Source organism: Zosterops lateralis (assembly GCF_965231275.1).
Source record: "Zosterops lateralis genome assembly, chromosome: 6".
NCBI classification, from domain to species: Eukaryota; Metazoa; Chordata; class Aves; order Passeriformes; family Zosteropidae; genus Zosterops; species Zosterops lateralis.
In genome coordinates this window covers 47,342,991-47,359,377 of record NC_139761.1, presented here as the reverse complement: position 1 = coordinate 47,359,377, position 16,387 = coordinate 47,342,991, and positions in this window count along the sequence as shown.

Genomic DNA, 16,387 nt, shown 5'->3' with positions numbered 1-16,387 from the left:
GACAAGGGAAGGGATACAGGTGTCATTTATCTGGACTTCTCTAAAGCCTTTGACACTGTTCCCCACAACATCCTTCTTCTATTTAAACTGGAGAGAGACAGATTTGATGGATTTGAGAGATGGATTTGGACTGTTAGAGGGATAAGAAGGTGATTGTATAGTCACATCAATAGGTCAGAGTCCCAGTGCACATAGTGCCAAGTAATGTCCCTCACGGGGATAAGTGTTATTTAATATCTTCATTAATGACACAGGTGAAAGGATAGTGTTCTGGGATTCATCAAGAAAATCGTGGCCAGGAGGTTGAGGCAGGTGATTCTTCCCCTCCACTCTGGTGATATCCCACCTGTGGTGCTGCATCCAGCTCTGGGGTCCCCAGCACGGGAAAGACATGGACTTATTGGAACAAGTCAAAAGGAGGGCCACCAAGTTAATTAGAGGGATGGAGCACCTCTCCTATGGGGAAAGGCTGAGAAAATTTGGGTTGTTCAACCTGAAAAAGAGAAGGCTTTGGGTTGAACTAATTTCAGCCTTCCAGTACCTGAAGGGAACCTACAGGAGAGATGGAAAGGAACTTTTCTAGAAGAGAATGTAGAGACAGGACAAGGAGCAATGGCTTCAAACTTAAAGAGGGTAGGTTTACATTAGATATTAGAAAAAATTGCTTACTTGGAGGATGGTGAGACACTGGAAGGTTGCACAGAGAAGTTGAGGAGAAGTTGTTGATGGTGCTTCACTTCCAGCCCCATCTCTGGAAGTGTTTAAGGCCAGGTTGGATGGACTCTGAGCAATCTGCTCTAGTGGAAGGAGTCCCTCTCCACAGCAGGGGAGTTTGGAACTAGATGATCTTCAAGGTCTCTTCCAACCCAAACCATTTACAATTCTATTATTCCCCAGGTTATTAATGTCTAAATAGCTGCAAAACATTTTCATTGCTACCTGTTTACTAAGAAATAGAGAAGAAACATCTCAATATTATTTCCAACTCAGACAAGATGAAGATGGGTAACCCCTTTTCAGGACAGTGTTTTAGCTGGGTCTTCAGATGGTATTTACTTTCTATGCTAATTTGCTTGCTTTGTTTCACCTTCTAACAGGTACTTTTCCCTTTCCTCCTAGAATTCTGGCATTTTTGTGAAGGATTTGATACAAAAAACTAAGGAGGATATGAAGACTCATCAGCTACCTGCAATAACTAGACTGCGTGGCATCATAAAAGTTTTCCTCTCTCATGGATTGCATGTGGAGAACTGTGTTATGAGGCTGGACAGCAAAACTTTCAAGAAAGTTAATGTCTCCATGAAACAGACATGTAGATAATTTAAAAGACCTAAATAAATTGTTCCTTCAGCAAGACCTTCAAGGCATTACTATACCATCAAAGAGGTGTCCAGGTCATGATTGTCACTGCTAGATTCCTTTTTTAGGCAAAGCTTACAACTAGCAGTGGAATTTATGAAGGTAGAAGAGGATTTCCACAAACAAATACATGTTTCCAGAGATCAAATAATTTTTACCACCTATATATTCTAGGCCAGACAGTTGAAAATAATAATAATAAAAAAGCCCCTCAAGGAATTTTGCTGAAAATGAGCCAGTTGCTGTGAAGACATCAATTTACTGGGCTGGATGGCTGAGCAGTGAATTTGGCTGCAGAAATTCAATAACCAAGAAGAACCAATATTTTGCTTGGGAAATACTGAAGTCACACACTTTGTTGGAAACACTATCCCCCCAGTTTTTCTGCTAGGTACCATTAACTCTGTCACTCTTCACACCCTAGTCCATATCCATTTGAACTGGAGGCCAAGTCTGCAAGTTGAATGGAGCATAGATGTACAGCAGCATGAGGGATTGGGCAGGATGCAGTGTCCTCTGCTAGCTTGGCGATGTGGTCCCAGTTTACACATCTCACGGTCTTTAAGTGACTCCACTGGCTTTAGCAACACAATCTTCTGAAAAAGAAAATGCTTTTAGCCCACCAACATCACATTTACAGTGCAGCTGCTTCCAATCTCCACTGCTTTCTGCTCACTAAAGGGCTCCAGAATGAAAAGAAACCAACACCTGTTTCTTGGCCCAGAGCTTTGGATGTTCATAAGATAAAGTTTGTCAAAAAATTGTTGTGATGCCAATCAAGTGAAACCTAGAATATGACTGTAACCTTGGCATGTGTTCCCACTGTAATATCCCTCACCACACCAGGGTGCAGTGCCTTTGCTTTCAGCCATTCATGTGCCAGGAAAAATTGAGGCAAGAAGAGTAAAAATAAGCATTAAACATAGGACAATTATTGTCATTGCACGTTAGCAACTGCACTTCCCTGCTGCTGTGGAGATGGCACATGGAGGAGACTTGGACTGTCCCACAGCCAGTTTTGAATCACTTTGGAGATGGATGTATTTTCACTAGATTGACACCCATGTTTTTTCAAGGAGAGAGTTTCTGTTTGCCAAAATGCTTCTGGAGCCTGTGCAGACCATCCTGTCTGCCCCAGTGCTCACATATGTGCTCACATTCCTACTCAAAACACCTTGCAGACAGCACAGCTCCTGTAGCACCAGGGAGAACTTGGTGTGACAGGCTCCCAAAACATGAAACTCAATCTGAGCAGCCTGCCTGCCAGCAATTAGTCTTTGACACAAATGACTATGGGTTGTCCAATTCAGTCAGCCATCCTACCATTCTCTGGCTATCAGTGCACAATCAGTGTATCTGCAGCCACTGAAAAAAAAGAAGCTCTGAATTCTTTTCGGCAGCTGCAAGGAGCTGGAGTGGCCAGCAAAAGATGAGATCTTCACTAGGTCAGTCTTTTTTCTTTCTTTCTTTTTTTTTCTTTTTCTTTTTGCAAACCATGTGTTAAAAATGCTTTCCCGCCCAAGGAGACTTCATACTAGGGAAAAGTAAAGCTAAGTTACAACTTCTTAAAAATAGGACACAGCGTTTTATATTTTCTTCACTCCCCAATACTGTGCAGAGCCACCCCACCCACATGAAACTGTTGTCTGATTCACTCCCGTGTCTCACTTGGAGAGAGGCTTTCCACCAATAGGGGCACCTGGTCAAGAACATGACATTCAGGGTGGTGCTGCCTCTTTACACTTCAAGTCATTTCGAACAGCTTTATATCTATGACTACAGGGACCTTTGCATACACATAAGCATTTCCAGTGGGAGAGACATGTTGTCACGTCCTTGCAGTAAGTGAAGAGATCAGATCTACTGGAAAATTAGTCGTCTTGGGCCAAGCTGACTCAGTGGCCCAAACAATCAGACTTCTCTTCTGTATCGGTTCGTTTGCAGTGTGACGCTCCTCAGGCAGCAAGTTACACTCTGCTATTCTGGGAACACACATTTGACCTCTGTTACAGGGGTTTATTGTCAACATATGTCCACTGGGAGCCTCCGCAACTTCTCCCATTGTCTATTGTCTTATAAACAGGCTTATAAAAGCACTGCAGCAAAGTCAATAATCCACCAAAGTGGAAATTGCTGGTAACTCAAAAGCTTAACTTTCAACTTTGGTGTCTTGCAGTGCTAGGAGAGGCAAGCTAAGGGGAAGGAACATGCAGCTTGCTTTCCTCGATGTCCCTATGGCTTCACAGTTGATTGTGTCAGGATGCAGAGCTGCCATGCTGCTGCAGGGTTGCTCGAGGTGTGGCAAGAAGGAGTCCACTGATGCCAAAAGCATTCCATGAACTGGGGTTCCTAGTCTTCAATGGCTTCAAGGTGAAAAACTAGAAAAAGAAAAAGAAAGCTGGTGGCAAAGAAGCTTTTCTGGCTGACCATAAAGTGAAGTGTAATTTCTTCTTTAACAAAACTCCCAGTCTGTGGCTGAGCTATTGTAGTAAGCACAGAAAAAATTGTATTTTTGCAGTTAACAAGGGTGAAGTCACTCAATTTAATGCATGAATGAAACAAACCCTTGGGAGCATGTTCACCCAAGGGAAGGCAATATCCCATGAGATCAGTTTAGTCATCTGCAGTTTCATAACCCTCAACCCCCAAACTTTGATTTGCAAAGGCAAAATCCCCTCTGATTTTTGAGATGGCCCCACTGCTTTCGATTTGGTGCTGTGGCCAAGCAAACAAAGGGCATGCACAGTCATTTTGGGAAAAAGACCCAAGTTCTTCCCCAAGCAGAGCAGCATCTGGTGTCTGAGCAAGACACAGCTTACTTCTTTTCCTGGGCCACCAGACCTGATAGAGGGAGCAGGAAAGGACAAAATGGGAAAACCAAAGACTTTTGTGTTAATGTTGCTGCCAGAGGCATCCTATCCACTCTGGTGACAGCCAAGGGGACACTACATCCCTCAAAAGCATCAGCTCCAGGGCCAACCATACACCAGCTGGTGGGACATGCTGTGCTGTTAACCACTAATGCTCAACCATGGGCAAAGGGAAGCTAACAGTATAACCAGGGCTACACAAGCACGAGAAGAGCAGAATAATAATTAAGAAAAAAACCCAACTTAACAAAGTGGAGAATAGAGTGGGAAGATGAAAGAGACAGACAAGACATTGTGGGCTCCACTAGACACCCTTGTTGCTCCTCTTCCCACATGCCACCAAAAGTGAGGTCAAGGAAGAGTTTTGAGTCTCTCTTTATATCTTTATATTTTAATGCACTTTCACTGTGTTCTTTCCACTGCCCCAGAGGTGTTTATTCCCCATGGTCATGCCTCTTTCACCAGGAAAGCAAAGGCTCCCATCCCAACTTAGAACATTCAAAAGTTGCTCAAGTGTCTGCAAAGGTTATGTTGCCCTGTTTCTGAAGGCAAAGCAGTTTTATCTGGAAAAGGAAGAAAAACATTTAACAGCAGCAGCAACAACAACAAAAACTGAACAACCCATGGTGTTTGTTTACAAGAGCTCATTCACTGGTGTCTGGGGGGTTGACTCAGTCCAAAATGAAAAGGGGTGGCACCAGGCAAGCTCTGCTCATAAACAAGTCCACCTCCCACCATGAGGTGGTCTGAGAGCTGATTTTCTTCACCTTGCCAGGCAGACCTAGCCTTCTCCCTCAAGGGACCCTTCCCTTCCTTGAAACCCTGTGAAGGATGGCTTTGGGGTACTAACAGGTGAGCAGCTGCCACTCTTCACTATGCAGCCCCTGCAAGGTAGAGAAGGATCTTGGCATGAAAATCTGGGGTCCATGTCTGCTTGGGCATCCCTATGGAGGAAATGGGAAGGTCTCACACCCACATCCCCTTTGCTCTGCAGACCCTCCTTAGGTCCTTGCCTGCCTGACTACATGAAGGAGACCTTAGCTTTTCTTACTTGGCACACAGGGAAGAGCAGAAACTCCCACAAAGAATGCCAGATATCATCCAGCTCAATCTGCAGCCATCTCACCAACCACAACTGTGTAGGCAAGACAGAAAGGCTGTGCTTGAGCTGCTCCTGGTGCATAACACATCATCAGATCATGCAGCCTGATTCAGTGATCAAAAGGACACAGCAAAGCCACCAGGATATGTGATAAGATGGGTGCAACATATGTATAAGGGCTAAGTCTAAGTAAGGCTAAGTAAAAGTCTCAGAAATAGCATCTGTGAGTCACTGGCCATCCCAACTCAAGTTGTAAAGTACAACTCACCCAGCAGATGAACACTCAAAACACCTCCAAAAGATTAACAGTCACACACTTTCTCAAGTGTCATTTTTAGCTGTGATTAATACCTGAATTTTTGAGTTACTAATACTATATTGCTTCTCAACAGCAGGGTCAACTTCCTTAAATTGAGCAAATTTGAGATTTGCTCTGAGCTCTGAAAAGAAATACTTTTAATGGTGCAGAATCTCAGTGTTGTAAAAAAGACCAAAAAGCCAAATAAAAGGATCGAATCTTTAGAGCCATCAGCATCTTCACATCTCACTGTACCTACAAAGAGAGGAGTCCATTTTCTCCCTAAGCCCAAAGAGTGGGAGTGTACTTTTCTTTCTCCACATCCACCCCAACAGAATCTGAGTCTATGTCATGACACAGGTGAGGAGAAGGACTTTTGGAGGGGAGATATTTCTTTGTTTTGGGACTACCCCACTCTGCATGACCACCATATCACCCTTCAGTAAATGGGTATCCAGCTTTGGTTCTACAACTGCATTACTCAGCTGATCCTCTTTCAGCTCTGATTTCACTCTTTCTTAAAAGTGCTTTACTATTAAACATGGAAGTAAAGCAGCTGTTTGGATCCTAAAGCTTAAAAACCTCAGGAGTCACAAATCTTCCATGTATGCCTTTCTTATGTGGTCCAGACACATTTTTCAGGCTTGTAGCATCGTCTGAACCCTATTTTTCCTTCATTTTGCCTCTGAAATTGGCACTGAAGTCTGTTTGCACTATGTAATCAAAAGGTATATTTGTCGCCGCAGCGCTACATCTCGCATGGAAAATGGTCTCTCTCATTTCTTCCCCCTGTAATTCTCAGAGTGGCTTGGCACTGTCAGGGACAGGTGCTTAGGAAATGCTGATATATGGCAATTTTATGTTATTGCATGAAGCTGGAACTTGTTCGCAATACTGATATAACAGAGAACTACTACCCTGCTTCAACTAAATTTTGAATTTATTAACAGTATGTAGGCTGGGAACGTGAATAGCTGGCAAACTTGCATCCTCTAGCATCTGTAGGAAGACATTATGCATTGGAAACCCCTTATTCCATTAAGAAATTATTTCAGAAATCCAGAGCACAAATGGCAAGTGCTGATTGGCTATTGGTGATGTCAGACACATGTCAATAATATTACTTAATGGGTTTTCCTTGTCTTTATTCATAAGTTCCATTTCATGCAGCCATTGCCCCAAAGGGTAATTATGACACTTTTTGGGTGGCTTTGCTCTTTTGGCCTTTGGCCTCATGCCTCAGAAAACCACCCAGGGTATCCAATCTCATAGAAAGTCTTTGTGGCCAGTTGTGCTTTCTGGAGTAAGTACCTTTTCCTTTTTTTTCCCCCCTCCTAACTTAAATAAGCCATGTAAATGTTTCAAAATATCCTTACTTTCCATCAGTCCCATGACATCATTGCCCACCCCAAAGGAAGAGCTACACCCCACACCTCTGGCCAGCTGACGAAAACACCACTGGTAGGATGCTCATTTTTCTTGGAGCAGAATAACACATACGAGAGCATGTTCTATGTGAAAGGACATTTTGGAGCAACTGTTTTACTTAACGTTGTATATTTACACAGTTCTCGTGTAAATACGTCTTCAAACATATGACGCAGTTGGGAGCCTCAGAGCTGATATTTACCTGTTTTAATATATCTTGGGATATATTTGGGTTTGGATATTTTTTGAAGATGAGTGACAAGACTCTTTACCCATGCACTTTCAGTTTGCTTCAAATTTGAAGTTGATTTTTATACCATATTATAACCATATTTATTTAAGTTTCCCACATTCTGTCAAAATCTGTTTACACAAAGAACATTTGTTTTCACTACTGCTTGTGAGGAATGAACATAATAAGTGCCAAGGGATTTTAAGAAGTTGAGAGAATTAGTGTTTGGAAACAATACATTCAGATATTTCTTAGGGGAAGATTCATGGAGCACAGACATATTCTCCACTAAATCTATCAGAATGAAGTAGTTCTCATGGAGACAAAGCATATCCAGTCTCTTCTCAAGTTTCAAACATGTTATAAAATAGAGAGTTTCTGGAAAAAAAATGAACAGAACTCTTTTATTTTTTTTTTTTCAGGGAAAAAAAAAAAAAGAAAAAGAATAAAGTAGGTTAAGATCATTTTGCTTGTTGAAGTTGCAATCTGGAGTCTGGCACTGAAAGCTGGTGTCCACTGCTACCCAACAGCATCCTTTTCCACTTACACCAAAATGTGTACTGAAATAAGAGTTATGACCAAATTATTTGTCTGAGATTGTTTGTCATAGCTTTAATGCACCACTGTAAATTTCAGCATGTACTGGACTGGTAATTCTGATTTTAAGACTATCATAAAGAATATCTTAGCCCATCAAATGCTGCTTGCATGTAGGGATTTGCTTCAGCATTTCTGTATTTCAGAGGCTGATGTTGAAAAATATCAGGGATAATTCTGAAGCTTTGATTTGCAAATAAGGAAAGGTAAAAATGAGGGATCAGTCTATACCATATTTTTTAGTAGTATTTAGAAAATGAACAGAGCAGCCGCTTATAGGGCAATTCTCCTCTCATTTGCTACTGAGATGCAGATTTAGTAATGGCTCCCCAAAAATCAGCATTAGCATTACCAGTTGCAAATGCTGACACTTTATCAAAATTCATGTAATTTGATTTTAGATATTATACTACCCTTTGTATTTCAAATATTCCTAGGAGATTTCCTCTGCTATCTAGAAAATAATGAAGGGTGTGATGGGTTATTCCCTTCTTGACTGTGTCCTAACAAGCTAGAAACATGGAGGTATTTCCATTAAGCATTAAAAAAGCCCCCCAAACACCAAAACCAACCAACCAACCAAACAAAAAAAACCCCCAAAACAAAACAACAAAAAAACAAAACACCAAACGCCCCCACCCCCCCAAAACCTAAAAAAAAAAAAACAAAAACAAAAACAAAAAAACCCAAAAAAACGAACAAACAAAAAAAAAACCAGAAAGAAGACAAGCCCTTTTTACCAGGCCTTTGATTACAGATTTACTTAGATGCAAATATACAGCTGAACTGATGTATTTAAGGTATGCATGAATACCAGACAATATCCCCTTTTCTGTATTCTCTATGGAGGTCTTTCAACACAACTGTAAAACAGTTTGATTCATTTGCATGCCTCCTGTAGGAGACATCTCGGTTATTTTGTCTTTTAAAGTCCCTAAGCACCAACCACCCAAAAGCTGTTTCTGGAGGTTTGTTGTTAGAGGGTAAGTTAGGATATATTTATGACCCACTTAGTTTCCCTGTTGCCTTAAACCTGGCCGTCCATCATGAGCTGACAACGTTTTCCTGCAGAAAAAGCTTTGTGGCAATTATAATTTTCTTTACTGCTCAATAACAAATGGTTTACTAACTTACCAAAAGCCCTGCAGCCCTCTCCTGCCTTGCAGAACACTCATTCCTACCACCCCATCCAGTGCCATGTTCTCCAACCAAAAAAGCTTCCAGCTTGGACTGCACTGACCATGAAGCACAAGAACTTGCAGGAGACAAGCAGTGCCTCCCAAAGAAAGCACTTGCAGAAAAGTAAATTGTTATCTTTTATCCATGGCTTTTCTTGGTTAGAGAAGCAATGTGACTTTTGTCCTCTTTTTCCCAGAGCAGCCTCCAAACACCTATTCTTGCTGTCAGCCTTAAACCCATGGAAAAATAAAAGTCATCCCCGCTGGGTAGCCTCCAGGAACACAGGTATTTCCAGCGAACTTCACAACATAAGATGGCAACAAGAGTCCTCAGCTGTCCAGAAAAAGTCACCAGAGAGAGGGCCAAGTCCACAGATCTTCCCATCTGAGATATGCTATGATGGTGGCCATCATATTAAATATTCAGTGATCATTGCTATTGGTGGAGGACTGTTCCTCTCTGTGCTCAAGACTTGGCCTCTCTCATAACCAACTTTCCTGAGGCAATAAATTGGCAACAGTGCATGTGTTTCGTATTTTTCATAGAGAAGAACATGGAAATTTGAAGGGTTCCTCCCTTGAGTTGCAGGGTGAGACGCCAAGTAGATCCTGCTAATGCCTTCACCAGGATGTCTTACAAAGTTTGGCAATGAGCTCACTCCATGTTGTCCTTATCCTGGCATAACATATGCAGCTTATTTGCTTTTTGTTTCTGGAAACCATTTCCTAAGAGGCCTGGGCAGGTATCTTTGATACTTTTTCCACCACATATTCTGCACAAGACCCATGAGGGAGGAAGCCTTTTGAGACTACAGATGGTGCACAGAAAAATAGTGCAACTTGTGTGAAGTGTCAACTGAATTGGAACTTGCTGAGTCCCAAAAGCGACCTCCAACCCTCAGAAAGCCAGTGGAGAGCCCCATTGCTTTAGCCAAGTCACACAACATATTTGTCTCATGACTAGATTGACATGATCCAAATTCAGTGATGTTTTTTTCCAGGTCACAAGCTGGTGAAAAGCAAATATAATTGTTCTATGAATGGTCTCCTGCATTTGTTTAGGATTTGTCATTTCCACGGGTCTCTCATTAATAAATGAGTACACAGGAATATTCACGTAACGTTAATGGCCAGGGGGCATTTCACGGAAGATTTGAAGTGACTGGTCACAGAAAAATCATGTGAAGTCTTTCCATGGGTTAAGCAATGAGCCTGCTGGCTCCATGAGGTGGCTCTGGTTTGTTTTGCTACCTTGGGCTTGAAACGAACAGCTGTGCCTAACCACAACAGCCACAGGAATAAAGCTGGGCAGATGCTGCATACCCTGGCTCCAGGACCATACTCCATGAGGTAGCATTAAAGAAGGCTCCTACCACCCTTTCCAAGCTCCATGCACACATCCCTGCCCTCCCTGATAGCCACAGCCCCCTCTCATCTGCTGTTTATTTTTCCTAGATTTTATAGTGTAAAAGCTATAGAATAAATAGCTCATGGCGGGGGAAAGCAAAGCACCAAGCTAAAATAGGAAAAGTAGTCTCAACGAGGAGAGGAGAGAGGCAGACTCCTGCAGCTAATAATTCTCTGCGTGGCCTAGAATAAGCTAAATCAGGTCTGTTGGGAGGCGTCCCCAGGGATCTGCGCTGCCTGGCTCTCCAGATGAAGAGCTTGTCTGTCTGGGCAGAACCCATCCATCACTTCATTAAAGGACAAGGCCCTACACTGCCACAGATCCTACATTAAAAAAAGGGAAATAAATTTGGGGAATCTTCTGGTGATCTGTGAACCCTTCAGCACCTGTTTCACTGAAGACTTCAGGATCTTTGGCAACCTGAACTAAGGCAGCCACAGCAGAAATGTACATTTGCGCATTTCCCTGGACTCAGCACCCCCAGCCCTACCTGCCACTTTTCATCCACTCTGTCCCCCAAGATGCCTGTTTCTGCAGGGCCAGCCCTGGTTGTAATCCCTTGGGTTACTCAGGTAGTAAGTGAAACAACAGTGCTGGAGGCAGCAAGGCGAGTGCTGAGGAGAGAGCACACTGTGATTGGGGCAGGTCATGACACTGCTGTTCCTCGAAATTGGAGGCAGCCACACCTCTTCCCGCATGCGGCTGGTCCACGGGGCAGGCAGCGTGCCGCTTCCTGTTATTAGAAAACCTCAGGATGCTCTTGCAAGAGGAGAGCTCATTAGCCACTGAGTCAGGAGAAAAGGAAAGAGCACTGCCCCGTGCAGCCCTGGCAGTGGGCAGCGAGCTGGAGCTGCCCAACTCATCCCACTGGTGGGGTCGTGCCCAAGGAGCAGAGAGAAAGAGCGAGCATGGGCAAACAACACTGGAACCACCACGGCTGAGCGTGGCAAGGATCTATCTTCATGAATCCATCTAAAACTCCCAAGAATAACAGGAAATACAGCCGTTAATTTTCTGTTTCGCTTGCTTTGGGGCGAGCCCACATCCCACAAGGCCCGGAGCCAAGGAGCCCCACAGAGTCTTGGGGCGGGGGACATTCAGATGAGATAATCATCCACTCTTGAGTCGTGAGAGAAGAAAATAAAAATGATAATTACAAAAGCAAGCAGCCACCATGGCAAACAAAAGCAGGGAGGACGAGCACACACTCAGCAGCCACAGGGAGGGACAGATGCAGCCTTGTCCTCACTGGAAGGGACCGGGCAGGCAGGAAGCACCTCGGCTGCTGCCATGCTCATCGTGCACTCGCTGTGCTCGCTTCTCCCCGCGGCCACGCATTATCATCATTTATTCATTCCGTGACCTTGAAATCCCTCTCCCCTACCAGAAAAACAACGAATCCCCATCAGAAAAGTGGGCTCTACAAAAAGGAGGGAAAAAAAAAAAAAAAAAGACTAAAAAAAATATAAAAATCACGCAACCTCCCATGTTGCTTGTATTAGGTCAGATGGGAGAACTTATTTAATTAGTGACTTTTATAGGGCTTTATTTTTCGATGCCCAGTGGAATAGTCAAGATTGGTAATAAGAAAGAAGTCTGGTCCTGTGCCAGCCCTCCTAAGACAATGGTGCAGGGAGGAAAGAGCTGAGCAATATATTTGAATGTTTTCAATGCCTTGGGTATTTGGTGGTTTTTTTTAAACTTTATTTTTCAGTGCCATATTCTAAAACCATTTGAAGGGTGTACATGGAGGGGAGGGGAAGGAAATTGTTCAGGGTGGCCTGAGGGGAGGATAACAATGAATAATGGAACAAACCCAGGGAAACTGCTTCTCCCTCTGGTTTCTCCAGGGCAAGGGAATTTTCCCCTGAATGAGACCAGCTCCAGCACAGAAAGAGGATGGCTGGCAGGTAGCCAAGCACCAAATTTTTGTTGTATATGGAGGTGGATGGGTCAGGTGCAAAATCATGATGGATAACTAGGAGGAAGGAGTAAAAGACAAGTGTAATTTGCTGCTTTGCTCATGCTACCGTCCCTTCTCACAACCTGTTTCTGCTGCCCATCCCCATACCAAGAAAATACTGCAAGTTTTTTCTTCCCATGCTTTCCACTGAAGGAAAGGGAAGGAGGGTTCAGCTTTACAAACATCCCATCAAAGGACTATGCATTTCTCAGCCTGTTGGATGAGCTGACAATGCCAGGGAAAGGGACACTTTCCCCAACAGCCCTGGCCCATGCACCACACATCCCAAGCAGCTCAGGGTCACTCTCCGAGGTTGAAATGCAGCACACAGCGTATAAACCAAAGCAGATGTTGTGTAACAGATTTTATGGTAGTAGTCTTTTGCTCTCTTTGGGCCCAGAAGCTGTGCTACCCACTCACCTCCCACTGATAGGGGAACTTCCAGAGGCTGACGGCAAAGCTCTTCAATGCCAAGTGTTTGAAGGACATTCATAGGCCACCATCTAAGACAGTAGCCTCACCAGTGGCCAAAAAGCCCCATGCAGCCTAGTTGCTCAGTAGCCAAACTTTGGGAGGGCAGTCAGCTTGTTTCCTGACAGCAAGAAGAATAATGTAACAGCATTCAATAAATTCCTAGCAAGCACAACCAAAAAAAAAGCAAAAAAAAAAAAGCAAAAAAAAAAAAAAAAGTCCTGTTGAGCTTTGTCCTTTGCAAAATATGGTTGTTTTTCTCCATGGGAGGAACAGCGGAATCAGCTTTAAAATCGACAGCAGATTTGGCCAGATTCCACAGCCCTTTTGGCTTCAGCTTCCCTCCAATAATCATCTCCCTGCCAATTTGTGTGCTCAGGACACAGCTACACACCTGATGATACGCTGAGTAATGGCATTGGCTTGCAGCTATCTGGTCCATGCAGCAGGGAAGTGGGAGGGTGGATAATTATCAGAGGCCTTCATCTGAGCAGCCCTGGCTTCCACACAGCAGCTCCCTGGTGTGAGGGCCAGTGCTGCATCACGCCAGAAGGGATGTAACTGATGGTACCTGAAGGGTGTGGGGTGGTCCCAAGGGTTCAGCAGGTGACTGGTTGCAGAGAAACAAGCTCAAATTGTTCATGGCTCTACCAACATCGTGCAGCTTCAAAGTAAAGCAAAATAGACATTCTGGCATGTAAAAATTAGGTGAATTCGTGCTGTAGAGATAGTATTTGGAGGACACTCAGGCTGAGTGCCAGCTGAAGTGTCCAGGCTCCCAGCACCCAGCCTGCCTGTTGCTGGTGTTCTGCAAACCCTCATCTTCTCTTACCTACCTCTCACTCCATCCTCACTGACAGCAGCACTGTTGTGAAACAGCACCCTCCATGCCATCTCCTGGTCTATAGGGAAAGGATTTTCTCAGGAGAAACATGGGACTGTCAGGAGCACTGCACTGCAGCAGCAGCTGAGAGGCCAGAAGGGCCCTTGCGCAATGACAGAAACTTTAGGAGCACGTCCTGGTATCTATATGGTTATTTGTATCAGTGCTGACAAGAAGGAGCTTTCAGCACCGCAGCTTGGGTGACAATATTTCTTTCCTCACTGTTCCTGCCTTGACATCAGTGAGAGAGTAGGGGCTCCACAAGGGCATTGTAAGATAGAAAAGACAATTAAAACAAGTTAGAAATGGGAAAGGGTATGTCATAAAAGTCATTATTAAGCCTTCCCTTCAGTCCCTCCACATTTTTCATGGGGATAAATGTTCCCTCTGCAAAAAGAAATTTGGAAAATTTCCACCTATTCTACTGGCTGCATCCATGAGAGTATTTCTGCCTCTGGCAATAGATTCTGCTCAAGTCTCACTATGCCGATGAGACATACGGCTCCGACGTATGGCTCCAGTATATTTCTTGAGTGAGGAGGGCTGGTGTGAGCAATACAGCAGGAGGTGCTACAAATAGGCAGAAAGTTTTGCAAAAACACGGAGTGGGAAGAGTGTGCTGTTGCAGCTAAAACCTGTGCTTTCTACATCTAATGCAAACAGTCCTCTGCTTCCAAAATTGCACAAAGCTGGCAGCTAAAATAACTGCTTTTTGACCTTTTTATCTTCTCGCATCTCTCTGAGCCTTGCCATTCTCCTTTTGCCTTCCCCAGCCACCTGCCTTTGTCATTAGCAATAATCAGCAGCAATAAATAGGAGACATTTCATTGCTGAGGAAGCAGCCTGAGATATTTTGGGCCAAGCCATCCGGGCTTGAGCTCACAAACTACACTGGCCAGCAGGAAAAGACACAGCTAAAGTCACCTTGCTTCCTACTGTGGAGTTAGCTACAAGTTCTGCTGTGAGCAATGTCCCACACATAGCAGCTGGGAGGGTTGGGTCCCAGCTGAAAGCTGGCTGGGCTGGAGAGGAATAACTACCCAGCAGGGGTTTCTGCAAAAGCAAAAGAGAGAAGGGGGGAAAAAACCCCAAGGGGCAGCAGGGCTGGAAGCAAAGCCCAAGTACAATGTATCTCTGGTGGGGCTAGTGGAAGGAAAGAGAGGAGGTCTCTGTTGTGGGACGGAGAGAGAGATCTGTGCAGATCCCTGTAGGACTTGCTGAACAGGCAACCTCCTGTTGGGTGTGAGAGCCTGAAATGATGTGACTGAGAGGGGGTAGGACCCCAGGCTGGGGAGGATGGATCATCAGGGCAGTGGGCTGGAGGTGCTCTTTTAGATGCCCAGCTCTAAAGAGCTATCTGCAGAGGTACCTTTAAGGCTCTGCGTCTCACGTGCTTCAGTCACATTTTAAAAATAGGACAGGAGGCTTCCACGTCACTTAGGTATTTTGGAAAATTTTACTCAGCCTTTCTGCAGCTCCTGTCAATCCTTCTCAGTGTGGTGCTGAGATGCATTCATGGCAGTATACAAATAGAACATTTTCCTGGCCTCTCTCAGCCACGTCTGGAGACACCTTGAAGGACTTGATAGTTGGATTTGATGATCTTAAAGGTCTTTTCCAACCTCAATGGTTCTTTGATTCCATGACTTCCCTAGCTCTCCTTCACACCTCACCAAGAAGTGTTGGACAGAGGTACAATGCCTCTGCCTCTCCTGGCAGCTGTGCCCCCTGTCCTTGTGGTGTCAGTAAAGACACCAAAAAACATGAACACCCCAGTAACCAGAACAAAAGACATCTCAAGCAAGGAGACGCTTTTACCTCCAGGGCAGAGGAGGTGTCTGGGTTCAAATTCCTTCTCATTTCCAGGGACTTTTCCACCATGGGGGGAGCTGACCCAACACAGAGCCTCTGAAATCTCTGCTGCAACCCCATGAAAAGACGACAGCAGATGACATTTGCAGACCCCTTCACTTGCCCTGCAGTCATTGCTCGACAAAAATATCAATAGAGAAGCAGATCAGGGTAAGGACACTGCCCACTATGCTGATAATTACAGGAGTTAGCAGTGGTGAAGGATGTTTCCTATTTGGGCTTTTTCAGATTGGAAAACTCTACAAAGTTCAGCTCAGACAGTCTGATCAAGATTGTAGGGACTGTTTGTTCCCAGTTCTGGCAGGGTCGTGAATGATGCATGAGTAACAGCATCCCTTAATTAGTGTAGTATGCTGTACCAGGTTAGAAAGCATTCTCTAGTTCTGTTATTCCTCTGCATGTGTGTGTATGTGTTTCTCTTTAAAGGAGAAGGGAAAAAAACAGAAAACATTGCAGTTGTGTTTTTGTTGGTTGGGGCACTGATGAACCCTGTTCCGATTGGGCTGGTTATGAATCACTGGAGAGCCATATCCACACCAAACAGTGCTGCAGCCAACCTGATGTCTGCTTGGCAGTTGTTCTGTGCAAAAGCTCCTTAATTGTTGGACTTTTTTGCTGCCTGAATCCTAGTGGAATAAAGAAAAAAGAATGAAATGCCTTTGAATTTAGGAGACCGAATGCATAGGAGGGTGTTTGAGTGTGCACCTGCATATGTACACATGTACT